Raw genomic sequence first — 16,459 nt, 5'->3', positions numbered from 1 at the left:
ACTGCTAGAATTTTAAAATAATTATCTCACTTTATTTTCTCTATTTCAGTCAGAACACTTAAATATATTTGTGAACATTTGAACTTTTCTCACAATATTCACACAGTTTTGTTGTTGTGCTGTTGCCACCTGCTATTTTGAAGTATTTAATGGCATTCATTGAGTATTTACTACATGTCTGGCAGTTGACACCAGGTAGTATAAAAAGTCAAGAGAGTTGATTTCTCTTATGAGGATTACCTTCCCAGAGAGAGACAAGATATAAACACATGCCCAAATAATTGCACACGACAATTTCATATGTTAACAAGTGTTGTAATAATAAAACTGGAAAAAGAGATCAGGAGTAGTTGGAATAGAGATGGGAAAGAGAACTGCTTTAAATGGATCGCTGAGGATGATCTCTTTCAGGAGGTAACGTTTGAGCTGAAACATGAATTATTAGAAAGGAACAGGATTTTTAAGACGTAGGGCAAGGGTATTGTAAATAGAATATGAAAAAGCCTCGATGAGAGAATATGCTTGGCAAAGAAAGTCTCTTTTGGTTGGAGTGTGGTGAATGATTAGACAGGTAGGAAGAGGCCGAATTAGGTTATATATTTTAGGCTAAGACAATGAGTTTAGATTTTATTCTAATTACAATGAGAAGTTATTGGAGATATTTAATTAAAAGAGTGACATGACTTGATTTACATTTTTGAAAGTTTACCCTATCTACCATGTGAATATGAGCCATGTGAAAGCCTGTGACGGAAACTGAGGAACAGGTTAGAAAGCTCTTACAGTGTTTCAGGTGAGAGGATGGTGGCGAACAAGGTGGTCAGTGTGCAATGGAAATGGTCAGATTTGGGGTACGTGTGAGAAGTATAGCCACCAGATTTTTTTTTTTTTTTTTGCCTTTTGACATTGAAATGTAAAGCTGGGGACATGTGCAAATGTCCTATCAATTTGTGGCATCAATTTTGCCTTACATTTGTGGTGTGATCATCTAGGTACCACTGACAATGAGTGAAGAAATCTAAAGCGAGAAACAGTTTAGAGGTAGGGGCTGAGATTGAGTCAAGATTTCTGTTTTGAACCTGTTAACTTTGAGATGCCTATTGGGAACCCAAATAGAGATACTAAGTAGCCATTTAGGTATGTTGTTCTAAAATATGGATTAGTTATTTTAATAGAAGAGACTAATAGCTTGAGTAAATTAATCATTAGAAAGAGAATTAACATTTACGAGCAACTATTATGAACTAAAATCTTTTGGTATAATAATTTAAAAAAATCCTCACAACAATACTATAAAGTACTTATTATTTCTCAAAATTTTAAAGTGAGAGAAGACTGTCTCTTAGAGAACTTACATAGTGATAGAATATAGAGATTTAAATTCAGGTATATTAGACACCAAACATCATGTTCTTTCCAGTGAAAACTGCTGACTTCCAGGTATTATTATTTATTATTACACACATTCTTATCACTATTTAACAGAAAATTGAAAATGGTAAATAAAATCATTTGGGTCTTTTGTCATGATGAATCTACTACACTATGATAAAGCTACTCTTGCTACCATATCCACAAACCAGCTGATGGGATATTTTCAAGTTTCTTTGTATGTTCTAGAGCTTTGCATTTCAATACTAATTGTATACAACATGGTAATTAGTAAGTCTTCTATTAATCAAAAATAGAGCTAACTTATGAACTCTGAAGTTTAAGTTTGAATTATAAAATGTAATGTTGAAAGTGACTTAGAAGGCATTTGTCTTTTCCTCAACCTGTTTAGAAATTTATTCTGTGGTATTTTTAACAAGTAAAAGGTAAAAATGAGGAAGGAAATGAGGAAAATAAATAGGTAAAAATGAGGAAGTTGGATTACCATTCATAGTTTTCTTTTAATCTTTAAGTTTGTTTAATCATTAGGTAGCAAAATTTACTAGAATGGCCTTTATCACAGCCCAAATCACAATTTTAATTAATGAATGATTCATTTGATTAATATTTATCTTTATTACTAATCTGAAAGTTTCGTGTGAATGCCAGGACACTGTTTTGTTTGGTTTTCCATCACTATCTTTCCTGCACTAGTAGAGTTCTTGGCACATTGTAGGTACTCAATTAGTACTTGCTGAGTTAATAAAGAAAATAATAAAACTACATTGATTCTGTCTACATTCTACTTAGTGGCCTATTTTCTACATATTGTCCCTTAAATACTCAATGACTACCTTATATAAGTGACTGTATTGCCCCCCCACAACCAAAAAAAATAAAAATAGATCTCTCCACTTTGAATGTGACCTGATTTGGAAAAATGATTTTTGCAGATGTAATTAAGTTCAAAATAAAGAAAAAAATTACTCTTCATTATCCAAGTGGGCATAAATCGAATTCAAGTATCCTTAAAAGAAAACATACAAAAGAGAGCTTCAAATAGACCAGAAGCCCATGTGAAGACAAAGGCAGAGATGAGAGCTATGCAGCCACAAGCCAAAGTACCTGTGGAATCACCAGTAGCTGGAACACGCAAGGAAGGATTCTCCCTTGGAGCCTTCTAAAGGAATGCAACACCTTGATTTTGGACTCCTGGCCTCAGAAATGTGAGTGAATATATTTCTATTGTTTTAAGACATCCAGTTTGTGGTATTTGTTACTGCAATCTCAGAAGATGATACAATACAATGACCAAGTAGCAAGTTCAAGGTTGCAAGGATCTTGGTTCTAATCCTGGCTTCATTTCTTTTTTTTTTTTTTTTTTTTTTTTTTTTTTTTTTTTAATTGGTTCTGTGAACCTGAGCAAGTACACAGACCAGTAAACATCAGTTGCCCCATCTTGGAAAGAAGTAACAACACTAACTTATGCTATTACCAAGTGTCAATGAAATGAAGTAAAAAAAACCCTATACAAATAAAAGGGTTTTTATGTCTCCTTATAATCTCCCTCATATAAATCTCTTGGGACTTTTAACTTCCACTTACATGGCATAATTTCCAAATATGACATCAAAATGGTTATCTTCTTATGGAAGGATAAATTTGACTATTCTACATATAGAAGGTTTTATCCATCATCAGAATATAACAGATAAGCTAATTAAAATGTGGAGAGTAGGAGAGAAGAAGTGAAGAAGAAGAAAGAGGAGGAGAGGGGAGTGAAATAAAGGAGAGAAGACAGAGGAGACAAGAGAGGAGGAAAGGAGAGAGAAAAAATTATAGGAGAAAGAAGTCTGAAATTTGAGCCAATGTCATAAAACCACATCGGAAAATAAGCACAGATTTCACTTTTATTCATGGGGTAGAAATTGCAAAGAGAGTGGAAGCAATGAGAACACTAATCAATAGGAGAAATGAAAAAATATATATTTATGTAATAAAATATTATTTGGTGCTAAGACAAATGAGTTCAATCTCTATGTACTAATGTGACTAAATTTAAAAAAATGTATTTAGTAAAAAATAGTAAGTTACAGAATAATGCAAAGAGTATGTTGTCACTTACATAAAGTATATAAAAAACATGGAACAACACAGAACATTGCTATATATTGTTTGTGAATATCTGTATGTGTAACATTAAGAAGAATTAAAACATGGGCAGCACTAATACACACCAAGTTTGGGATAGGGACTATCAGTGGGAGGGCGATAAGGGAATGAGATTAGCAAATGTTGTAAATGGGCTTGTTGTGTAACTATAATGTTTAATTAGAAAGGAAATAAAAGAAAAAAGAAAAGGAGGAAGGGATAGACAGAGAGAGGTGGCGGGAGAGAGAGAGGGAGAAAGGAAAGAGGTGAGAAGGGAAAGATACCTGAAGCAACTATAGAAACTGATAACCATATAATCCATGCGTTGAGTTCTTGGATTTACATTTTTTATAATCTTTCAAATCATTAGAATATTTTATCATAAATTTAACAGAGTAGGGTTAGAATATATACTCTCTGGGGTTAAATCTCGTTCACCAAAATGCTGTATATTGATACATAGAAAGCCAAACCAGTATTAGAAAGCACCCTTAAAATGACTCTAATTTCGTAAACAAATTTGTTTCATTTATTTGCATATTTTAGAGATATAACTTTTTTTCAATTCTTCTTAGTAAATGGGATTTATTTTGTATTTTGCCTGCTGCCAAACAGGGAAAGTTTTTAAAGTTTAAGCACTTTATTTATTACCATGTTTTTGAAAAGGATTGGTTCAGAAAAGAAGAGGACAGTTCTGCTGGTTTATACTTTTCATTAATCTGGTAAATGATACTATTAGTTTATCTAATGGAAGGGTCTTAGGGTTTGTTTGAACAAGAGGCAAATGGATATAATGAGATAGTGCAAGCAGCAGTATTTCTGAAATACAATACATTTTGAGAAGACCAAACACACTGATTTAAATGTAAGTAGTTAATTTTGTTTCAAAGTCTGCATAGTTGACATTTGTGATGTCTTCAGATGATGACACAGAACATTCCTCTTATTACGATATTTGTGACATTCTTTGTTTTGGGTATGTGGCTGGGGTTACATCATAAGTTTTGATGGTGCTACTTATAATTTCTTGCTTCATTTCCTCTGGCTCCATTACTCTAATTTGGTTTCTTTCCTTAAGTGAATTATGGCCCGGGTCAATATAAATCTGTGTTTAGAATACTATTTTGTTTAGAAATGTTGTAATGTGATCCAACATAATTTGGGGGCAACATAACATATTTTAAACGTTATAAAATAAGGTTATCAAAAACAGTTTTCTAAAAGTAGTTCAACTTTGTTGCAATTGCACCTGTCAATGGAACAGAGCACCCTTCCTTAGTATTTGTATATTTTCTGCTGTCGCTGTTGGAAGGCAGTAAAGAAGGGGTGTGGGGAGAGGCTACAAGAAGAAGGGGCTCTGTGTACTGGAGAAGTATTTATTTTAAAACTGATACAGAATTGTATGGATAATTCTGACTTTCTTACCTAGAATATGAAGCTTAAACTGATTGTGCTGCTCTAAACCATTAACAAATTAAAACCAGTTCACTCTGTTTAAAAAAATCAGTTTTATATGAGTAGTATATAAACTTGATACCAAACTTGTTGCAATTTTTTAAAACCCATAATACTCGATTTTTCTATTAATTTTATGTAATGGATTCATAAGTCTATACTTTATTGTTGAAATACCAAATATTACTGGTAAAGCAATTTTAAAATGATTTAACCTGTACATTTAATATATCATTACATGATATAATTCACTTTCATCCTATATTACTTTACGTTTGTGGGGAAACTCAAAAGAAGCTCATTGGCATGAAGAGCAAACTATCTAATTGGCATGCACAATGGAAGTTTCCTTAGCTTTTCCCTTAACTTTTTTTTTTTCTTGAGTCTTTCATTGTAGTTAAAATGTTATGAATCCTTTTGTTTAGGATCTCTTACCTTAAACCAGACTTATAAAAAACCCTTTCATTCATATATATATATATATATATATATATATATATATATATATATATAATTTATATATATATATATATATAATTTATATATATATAAATATAACATATTTATATATATAATTTTTCAGTAGATTTACTTGTGCAGTAAATACGGTTGATGAAAGAGCTCCTGGCAATCCATAAAAGAACAGGCTGTGGGGATTCTCATTAATCTTCTAATAGTTTCTGCTGTCGTCCCTCTCTAAAGTTTCTTGCCTTGTAAAGTATTTGTGGTAGAGCTACAGCACTTTTGCTTTCCACGAAGAATGTCATCCAGCCAAATCCCAACAAAAGCCACATCTCTCTTTCAAATAGTTTCAGCCCCAGCTGTATTATTGGCTGGGATTCTGAGCTATGAAAGGAGACACTATTTGTTTAACTATGTTTCACAATACAAACAAGCTGAGAAAATACAACTCCTCTGGTCTTTTGTGTCTCCTGACGGTAATATAGTTTTACTCATAGTGACTACAAAATTACTTTGCAAACAGATGTTTTTATTTTTTTAGAGTTTGTAAGCATTTCTTTAAGTACTGCACCTTTGTAACAAAGCTGTGTTTAGAGTTATTTAAGGAAAATACGTATTTTTTAATTTATTGGGGTGACATTTGTTAGTAAAAATTTGTTAGTAAAATCACATAGATTTCAGGTGTACAATTCTGTATTACATCATCTATAAATCCCATTGTGTGTTCACCACCCAGAGTCAGTTCTTCTTCCATCACCATATATTTGATCCCCCTTAACCTCATCTTCCAACCCCACCCACCCTTTACCCTCTGGTAACCACTAAACTATTGTCTGTGTCTATGAGTTTTTGTTTTTCATTTGTTTGTCTTGTTCTTTTTTTGTTTTTGATTTATATACCACATATCAGTGAAATCATATGGTGCTCTGCTGACGGTCTGACTTATTTCGCTTAGCATTATATGCTCAAGATCCATCCATGTTGTCACAAATTTTCCTATATCATCTTTTCTTACTGCTGAATAGTATTCCATGTGTATATATACTATATATGTACTATACTATATATATAGTATATATATATATATTGTATATATATATATATACTATATATATATAGTGTATATATACTATAACTTCTTTATCCATTCATCTATTGAAGGACATTTTGGTTGTGTCCATATCTTGGCCACCGCAAACAAAGCTGCAATGAACATTGGGGCACACGTGTCTTTATGGATAAATGTTTTCAGATTTTTTTGGTAGAAACCAGGAGAGGGATTGTTGGGTCATATGGTAATTCTATTCGTAATTTTTTGAGGAACCTCCACACTGCCTTCCATAAAGACTGCACAAGTCTGCATTTCCACCAACAGTGTATGAGGGTTCCTTTTCTTCACAGCCTTTCCAACACTTGTTGCTATTTGTCTTGTTGATGATAGCCATTCTGACTGGGGTGAGGTGATATCTCATTGTGGTTTTTATTTGCATTTCTCTGATGAGTAGCGATGTTGAGTATTCCATTTTCTTCAGCACGCTTACTTTCTCCATTCCCATATTCCAGTTCAGGCCTTTACTATCCCCCTTTTTATGTCTCGGTTGCCACAAGTTGTCCCTGTTGATGGTGGTCTAATAGCCTCCTTTAGTATTTCTTGTAGTGCAGGTCGTGTATTAGAAAATTCGCTCAGCTTCTGTATGTCTGGAAAGGTCTCTATTCCTCCTTCATATCTAAAGGATATCTTTGCTGGATATGTTTTTCTTGGCTCATAATTTCTCTCTTTCAACAGTTTGAATATTTGGTTCCACTCCCTCCTGGCTTGTAGAGTTTCTGCTGAAAAATCTGATGATAATCTATTGGGCTTTCCTTTGTAGGTTACCGTCTTCTTTTCCCTGGCTGCTTTGAGGATTCTTTCTTTGTCCGTGATTTTAGACAGCTTCAATACAACGTGCCTTGGAGAAGGCCTGTTGGGATTCAGGTAATTATGTGTTCTATTTGCTTCTTGGATTTGAGGATCCAATTCTATCCACAAGTTTGGGAAGTTCTCATCAACAATTTGTTTGAATATATTCTCTGTTCCCTTCTCTCTTTCTTCTTTTTCTGGTATGCCCATTATTCTTATATTGCTCTTTCTGATAGAGTCAGAAAGTTCTTGTGGAGTTCTTCCATTTCTTTTAAGTCTCAATTCTCTTTCTTCTTCCATCTATGTAATTTCCAGGTTTCTATCTTCGATGTCACTGATTCTTTCCTCCATCTGGTCAACTCTACTACTAAGCTGGTTATTTCATTCTTAATTTCTTCTATTGAGTTCTTAATCTCCAGAAATTCCATTTGGTTCTTTTTTAAAATTTCAATCTTTTTCGTAAAATGCTCATGTTGTTCTTTGATTGCATTTCTGAGTTCATTAAATTGCCTTTCTGTGTTTTCTTGCATCTTGTTGAGTTATTTCAGAACTGCAATCATGAATCTCTGTCATTTAAGTGACATATTTTCATATCTTTAAGTTCCTTTTCTGGAGACTTTTCACTTTCTTTCTGAGCTGTCTTGTTGCCTTGGTTATTCATCGTAATTACTGATTTATTATTTCTCTTCCTAGACATCTACAGGAGTGGCTTCTGCAACAAGTTGATAGGAAGAGGTCTTTCTTTTGTTTTCCAATACTTGTTGGTAGAATGTTTTATTTTCTCACCGACTGCAGCTTTTTTTTTTCCTCTCTCACACAGTAGTGCTATGTTTTCTCTGCACTATTCCAGCTTCTCACACAATGGAGGGGATTCCCTGGGAAATGGGCTTCTCCTGTTAACAGTTCGCCTGGGCCATATGGCACCACGTCCCTGTGGGGTTGCGGAGAGCTTTTGAAGTTGCAATGCTTTTTCTGCATTAGATTCAGAGCTCGTATGTTTCAGCAGTTCTGTTTACTCCTGCAGGGATCCGCCCAGATAGGGAGGGCCAGGAGCGGGGTGAGTTGTGAGAGGTGGCCCAGAGCAATGGCGGCGACCACCACCACAGCCGGTCCCATTTCCACATCTCCCTCCCCTTTGCCGGAACTAGTTGGGCTGTGAATCTGTGTCTGGGGTCCACAGTTCTCAGAATAGCAAATGTTCTGTTCTTTTGATCTGACACTGCTACTGTTCTGCTTCTAGCACAGGGCAGGTGGGGGCGGGGCAAGCTCTGGGAGGGTAGGGAGGGGGTGGCTAGTCTCAGTGCCTAAGGCTTCCGTTCTCTGCTAGGCAGTGAGAGCTTAAACCACTGTTTTCAGTCTTCTTCCCTCTGTCTTTTCTCCAAGGTCTCTGCCGTGAGCGTTGGTTTCAGCCGTGTTATATGCTGCCCCCTCAGCCTTGTGGGCTGTAAGTGGAGCCCCAGCAGTCCGAGTCCTTCCCTCTATCGCAGCTGCAGTAGTTCCGGGATGCAGCGAGCTCGGAGCACTGAGCTAAGTCTGCATCCTTTGCCTGCCGGGCTCCGTGTCCACACTTCTCCCTTCCCTCCTCCCCCCGCTCCCGTGATTCGCTCACCTTTAGGTGAATTCAGTAGTGAGCCTGTTCATCTTGCCTGTCTGCTGTTCAGGGTGTCCTTTGTGGAGTTATTGTTGTTCAATTAGTTGTAAATTCTAGGGGAGCTTTACAGAGGCTCACCTCACTCTGCCATTTTGATTCAGACTCAGGAAAATAGTTTCTGAACAGCTTTTAATGTGTTTTCTTTTTAGAATATTATTTAATAAACATATTTAACTTCAAGATTAAATTTATAGGGTAATCTTCCTTGAAAATGGAAGACATAATCAAGTAGTACTAAAATTTTGCTCTCAAAACATGATAGGAATTGTGCTATGCAAAATGTGATTTACACTATTATATGTATTAAAAGTGATTATTTTATAAAAGAGGAAATACTGGGAGTGATCTAATTCAATGCCTCAGTTACGTTATATGATCTGTATACACCCTGGAAAGCTGCAGTTGATGATTTTTTGTAATATTACCTATATGTAATAGAAAGAAGATCAACTTAAAGCATATTACCATTTTCTTCATTAAAAAAAATCCTTTTGTTTGAACAAAACTACCACTTAAAATTGGTGGTAATGTAAGAAGGAAAAATTTACATATGTGAATGTATCCCTTCACAAAATTTTACATTTTTGTTATTTGGATTTAGGATTCAAGTTTCCAGAAGAGAAGCATGTATAGGGCAACCATCATTGAAGACAGAAGCCATGAAATTTAAATATCTATCTATATTTATCTATCTATCTATCTATCTATCTATCTATCTATCTATCTATCTATCTATCTTTCTATCTATATATCTATATCTGTCTACTATCATCTATCTAAAATGAACTATATTATATTAAATATCAATTATTCGTAGGAGAGAATAATCAAAGACATTAAAAATATGTCAATCAAAATGGTTGAAGGTTGGTCTTAAGACTCATGTAGAACACACTGGATTATGGTTCTCAAAGTATAATCTCTCAACTAGCACTATTGGCATTACTTGGGAATTTATTAGAAATACAAATTCTTCAGTCCCATGCTAGGCCTACTGAATCAAAAAACTCTGTACATAATAGACTATACAGATGTTGTATTATAAAGTTGTACACCTGAAATTTTTATAATGTCATTAATCAGTGTTACCCCAATATATTTAATTACCAAAAAATCTCTGGGTTGGGGGTCCCAATAAACTGAATTTTAACAAGCTTCCATGTAATTCTGATAGACACTAATGTTTGATAACCATGGCTTCATGCAACATACAAGGTTGGCTAGAACTAATTCTGAGCCTAAATCAGTGTAGTTTTCCTAAATCATAAATCCAAAGGAAGTACAAGATAACCTTTGGTGACTTGATAAAAAACAGACAGGGATGGCTTGCTTCCTTATCCCTCATTTGTTTCTCAAGCAAGCATGATCTTTTGGAAGTCACGTGAAGAAAATATTTACTGTTGAAAAACAAAATGTTATTTTGAAAATCTCTATAAGAGGAGGTGTGACTCAAGAACACCAAAGTATACTCTGTCCAAATATTTTAGTAGTGTTTGTGGGGGAATTTCACTATAGAATCAGTTCTGCATCGATGCTTTTTTTTCTTCCTATAGATCTACCTTCCCTCATCCCCAAGCAAAGTGCTCATAGCAAAATATTACCACTATAAGATCCATCAGCTTCCCCAACTGTGCACTCTGTTTATATTATTCTTGTAAAATAGTTATGATATAAGAAGCAGAATAACACATTGTAAACACAATTTTAGTGACTTTGTTGGGATACAGTGGGGGTAAATTGAGCCACGGTATACTTTGAGAAAACTTATTCATTGCTATCTATATTTCTGATAAACACAAGCTATAATCTAGTAGTAAGTACCTTCAAAGATCAACAATGTTCTTTTACTCTGTAAGTCTACATTTACATATATTTAATTCTACTAGTGAGCAAGTGTAACTATCAATTATCATTTAACAAACTGTATTATTTATAAACTTTGAGAAGGCAAAATTATGCCTTTGTAACTCAGTTTTCTCACGTATGAATTGGGGATAAACTTATCCCTATAAATTTGTTCCCTAAAACTGGGGTAATCTTGAGCTATAAATGAGATTTAAAAATGTATAGCACTTAAAATAATGCCTGGCAAATAACCATTCACTTAATATTAGCTATTGCAATTATTATTTTTATCTTATAATTTTATAATTAATTTCTGAAATTAGGAATTTTAAAAAGATCTTGTTTATTGTGATGATTATTTTGTGATACATATGTAAATATCAAATCATTATTCTGCACATCTACAATGGATATAATGTTATATTTAATGTCAATTTTAGCTCAATAAAAAAATAAAAATATTCTGCTGTGGTGTGATGCTGAGCACTGCAAAAAGCCCTTTTTAAATATTAGGGAATAGACACTTTATTGTAAAAAGAGATGCAAACATTAAAATTCATTTATAGGTTATCAAATAATTGTTGGGCATTTTTATCACTAGATATTAATTTGCTTTGTTTCTATCTAAAGGTATCCCATTACATGCTGAAGCAGATCTAGGAATTGCAATAGTTAAAGAAATACTGCACAAAATAGTTATTTCTCAAGAGATGCAATCTACACACCTACTGTACATTTTTGGAATGTGCTTTAAGTCATTCTTTGAAAGTAGTATAATAAAGTGCACATCAGCAACGGGAATGAGTCCATTCCCACCATCTGTTACTCATTTTTTTGAGTTTAAGACTTGTATTATTAAACCACCGTGTAAAATGTAAAATTGGCATTAGAAATATAAGTTAAATCCATAGGCATTCAGAGAACTAATGTTCAGAGCTTATTTGAAAAGATACTGATAGTTGTGTTACACTGATGAGTAAAATAAAGCCAGCCCCTTATTCTCAGGTAAACCTTATTCTCAGAACTTCATCTTCTAACCTTCCCACAGGTTTAAAGTTCTTACAAATATATTGTTAGACAAATTGCATATATATTTGATTTCTGTATAAACATGTACAGTTTTGTACCCTGCTTCCTTTACTTTCATTTTAGCTAATAAGAATTTTAATATATCCTCTAGCCCCCAAATTGCAAAACTTTAGGAACTTACACAGTTCCATTACAGAATTATGGTGACTTTCTGAAGACCTCAAATTTCAGTCTTTTTCCACAAATGGTAAGTCATTTGACTTACTTTCCCAGGGAATATAAACAACAATGTTTATATTACTTTTTTGTGGTATCCTTGCAACTCCCAGAACCTTCTCTACAAACTGCCTGTGTTAAGATGTGGTCCTAGGCATATACAGGCTTCCAGTGGGATTTGAAAAGCTACAAAAGTCTGCTTGACTCCAAAATGTCTCCATCTTTAGTCCTGCCAATGTACTAGAAACTCCCGCATCAATCATTCCTCTATAATAAGATTAAAAGATATGGTTAAAATGTCAATGTATTCTCTTTTAGATACTGTCAACATTTATTCAGCATTTATATTGAGACAAATATGGTAATAAGTGGGTTTACATCAATGTAAATGTGTTAGCATGTGAGAAGGTCTGCACTATTTTCACCCCAATCAAGTGAGCCACATGGGCTTTCAAGTATGTGGAGGATGCCCTGTTCAATTAACTTAGGAGATAAAGGCCCAGTTAATTAATTTATTCCTAAGATGTTCTTGGAAACATTTCACTGCTGATTGGGTGGCAACTGTTTGTCTCAAAAACTTTCTGGGAGATTAGGCTAATTACTTGATCCCATTCTTTTATGAGCTCATTTCACATTGTTCATAAATAATATTGACGTTTTAACCCCTCTTATCTGAGGTTATAATTTTCCCCTATTTTAGCTTGATGCATTTCCCTTGGACAAAATTTGGAATGCTTTTCCACTCACAATTTTCTTCAGTTTTCTAATGTGACTCCTGGGATGACCTGAATGTCTTCTGATAAGTTCACTGTCTTTGCTTTGCACTGATGTTGTGGCTCTGCCACCACATTCCTATCAGAGAAGAGCCACTTGCTCTTACATCCTTGTCTCCAATTTTAGGAGCTTGGCTCAGAACTGGCTTAATTATCTGTGCCCATTTCCAGGGTCATCCTCCAGAAAGCTTCCGCTGTGCCTGGTATCTGGCACCATCTTGCTTTCCTACTTATTCAGTTGCCACTACTACTCTGGAAAAAATCCCTCTTTTTGCCGTCACACCAAATTGCAGCCCATGTGTTTTTGACTCCCAGGTTGTAATCAAACATTGAACATATGTATTCCTATGTTCATGGATATGGGTCCACTCGTTTCTTCTTAGAACAATGTGTTGTATTTTGTTTTGTTTTGTTTTGTTTTCCCCATTCATCTGCAAACTTCTATCTTAGTATAGGAAACATTGTCTTCTCTCCATCCCATCTCACATTCAGGACAATCCATTCAGTATTTCATTCTGCCTTAGTATCACTAGGATAGGGCCAATAGTAAAAATTAATTTAATGATAATAATGACAACACCATTGAGTTCTTACATGTTCAATATGTTAGTTGTTTTTAGTATTTTGCATGTATTATCATGTTTAATTCTACCAAGTCTACAAAGTTGATATCATTCCTGTCATAGGAAAACTGAAGAACAACTTGTGAAGATATATATTGATCAGGGCATGAACAATGGGAGGAAGAAGGAGAATAACTCTCTAAAGTTGATCTTCCATTAACCTTCTGCTATGACTTCTGGTAAGTACAGCTGTTGTCTTCCCATCTTTACCTCCCTCCTTTCTACTGCACTATCCAGAGACCCTGCCAGGCGCTGACTTGACTCCCAGTCCTAGCAGAGAAGAAATGCTCAGATATTTTCAGACTGATTTTTTTCTATTGTTTGTGTACCCACATTTAACATTAGTCCTTATGGAGGAATATTATTCTTGATTGTTCTTTTTCATAGAGTAATGTAAGAAGGAGGAGGGCATTAGAATAAGGTTCTTTATTCTTTTTGCCTTCATTAATAGCAATGACATTGTAATAAAACCTTCAATATGTGGTGGTTTTGGTTTAGGAAGAGAGTAAGGAGAGAAGACAGGAAATTACTATTATCTATCCTTTTATGAACCCAAAGATATAGAAGCCTTTGTTGGGAAACTAGTTTCAAAAAGAGTCTTTCCAGGTTGATGCTTAGATTAAAAAAAAAAAAAAAAAAAGACGGAAAGAGAAAGAAGGACGGAGGGAAGGTAGTAGGAAGACAGACAGAACAAGAGTGAAAGCGAGAAAGGAAAAGAGAGATAAATGATGTAAATGTACTCATGTTTGAACGCTCTTCCTGAAGAAGTCCACCCACAGGAGGTCCTGGCCTCCCTCTCAGGCCCTCCGTGACCAACTGGTTGAGCTAAATTATGAAAACTGGGACTGGGGGCTCAGAGTCAGCACTGGCTACAACGCTGTTTAGAGGAGAGTTATATTCCAAATATCTTAGTTGTCTTCTGCACAGTTTTCCCCACAGATACAAAGTTGCACCAGTTGATTAGTTCCCATGGCATTATTCCACAACTTGCTGGAGTACACAAACGTTAGCTGGGCAGGGGTGGGAATATTTATTGAGTACTTAACTCTATGTGCCCTTTACAAGCATGCTTTTATGTAATCAATACAACAACTCTTACAGAATAGGTGTTTTCCCTCCTTTTTTTTTTAATGAAGAAACTTAATTTGAGAGTTTAAATAATTCAATTAAGGTCACACTTAGGCTGTGGCAAAATATACCTTCAGGTCTTCTTTTATTCAAAAATACCTATGTCCTTAGTTACTACACTAGTAGCCCCTCATTTTATTTTTTTGTCATCACAGCATGGTTTTGAATGCTAGAATTTTTTATGGTACACTTGGAGTGATTAAAAGACTCAACCGAACACTAAACAGGGTAGCATTAATTACAGTGTAATCAGTACCACAGTATAACAATGTCTTTGCAGTGCCTATAAAAGGAACCACTGTTCTCCAGTACAGGCCACTGTTGGAGCAGCACTGTTTACTGTCCATCTAAACAAGTGCTGTTATATACTCACCAGGGAGAGTTCTCACACATCACACTCACCCAGAGCTTGTTCTCTTGTCACTCGCTTAGCATCTGACCCTGCTTAACTCTTACATAGAGCATTTTGTACCCAGTGCTGAACCATAAGGAAGGACGTTCTCTGCTCAGTGTTCACTCTTTAGACACTGTTTAACATTATGTGTATTCTGTTTTAGCAAAAATTAAATTGTATACATTGATCAGAATATACTGGTGCATTAGAGCCTCAAAGTACATTTCATTCAAGTGGCAGACGCAGACTAAGTGCAAATTTGGATGAGCAAAGAGGGGTCACAGAAGGCTTGACAGAAGCAGTGACCTTGGATCTGAACCATGAAAAATAAATAAGAGTTTACCAAATGAGGGAGAGAGGAAAAGGCATTCCATATAAAAGAAGCAGCCTTGACAAAAGGCCAGAGGACTCAATGCACATACATTGTTTGGAATTGTTGAGGGGATTTTATTGGGTAGAGCTAAAAGTTCAAGTTAGACAGTAGCAGAAGAGACTCAAGGTTAGGTAACAGGCAGGTTACATATATATGGTAACAATAAAACTTTTTGAAACTTTTGAAAGTAAAACGGGGTGCTATAGATAATACACCAAAACCACACATGAAAACTTGGATTTTCCTAAACAAACCAGGATAAATAGTCACCCTAGTCATAAAAAGCCTTGAATGTGAAGTAAGAAGATAATTGCGCTATTTAGTTGCAGGCACATTTTTACGAAAGTTTATTCTGGCAGTAGATTGGAAAGAGGTAATCTTGCAAAGAATTGCAGATGACAGACCTATGAAAAGGCAATTTCAGTGAAGCAGGTAAGTACTAAGGACTCTTCATTTCTCAGTCCCCACTTTCTTTATGGAACCTTCTTTGATCTCTTTGAAGGGACCACTCTTTCTCATTCAAGTTTTGAAACAAATGAAAAAAATAGACAATAAATAAGCAGAAGGGAGCCACAATATCACTTTACTACGAATAAAGACAAATTAAAGAATGTGACCTAATGTTTTAGGCAAGTGTGCTTGCTTATATCAAATCCCAAATCATAGGCAGCTCTGGGCTGGGGCAAGATTCCTTGACTCCATGGGGCAGAGTGTATTCTGGGGGAGCAGGCTCACTCCAGACAGCTGGTCATTTCCAAAAGGGAAGAAGGAAAACATTAAGCTCAAATGTTCCAATGAGAAAAGACATTGCATTCTTCTGGGATGGGAGGATTAAGGAGACAGAGAGAGGAAGGAGTACTCCAATAATTTTATTTAGTCTCATGTAGAAGGAAATATTTATGAATGGAAAATAAACTATTACCTCCTAATGCTCTTTATCTTCAGATGTTCTTTCTGGGCTCATTATTTACTGTACACTGTCCATTCAGTTATTAGACATTACATTATATATATTTATATATTGACTACGTGGTTCTATAGTGATTTCTACCATATTTTTAGACATTTCTTTGTATACTTATGTGTTA

The sequence above is a fragment of the Rhinolophus hipposideros genome (assembly GCF_964194185.1).
Source record: "Rhinolophus hipposideros genome assembly, chromosome: 3".
Classification (NCBI taxonomy): Eukaryota; Metazoa; Chordata; class Mammalia; order Chiroptera; family Rhinolophidae; genus Rhinolophus; species Rhinolophus hipposideros.
The sequence above is the reverse complement of the archived record's forward strand: the minus strand, read 5'-3'. Positions refer to the sequence as shown.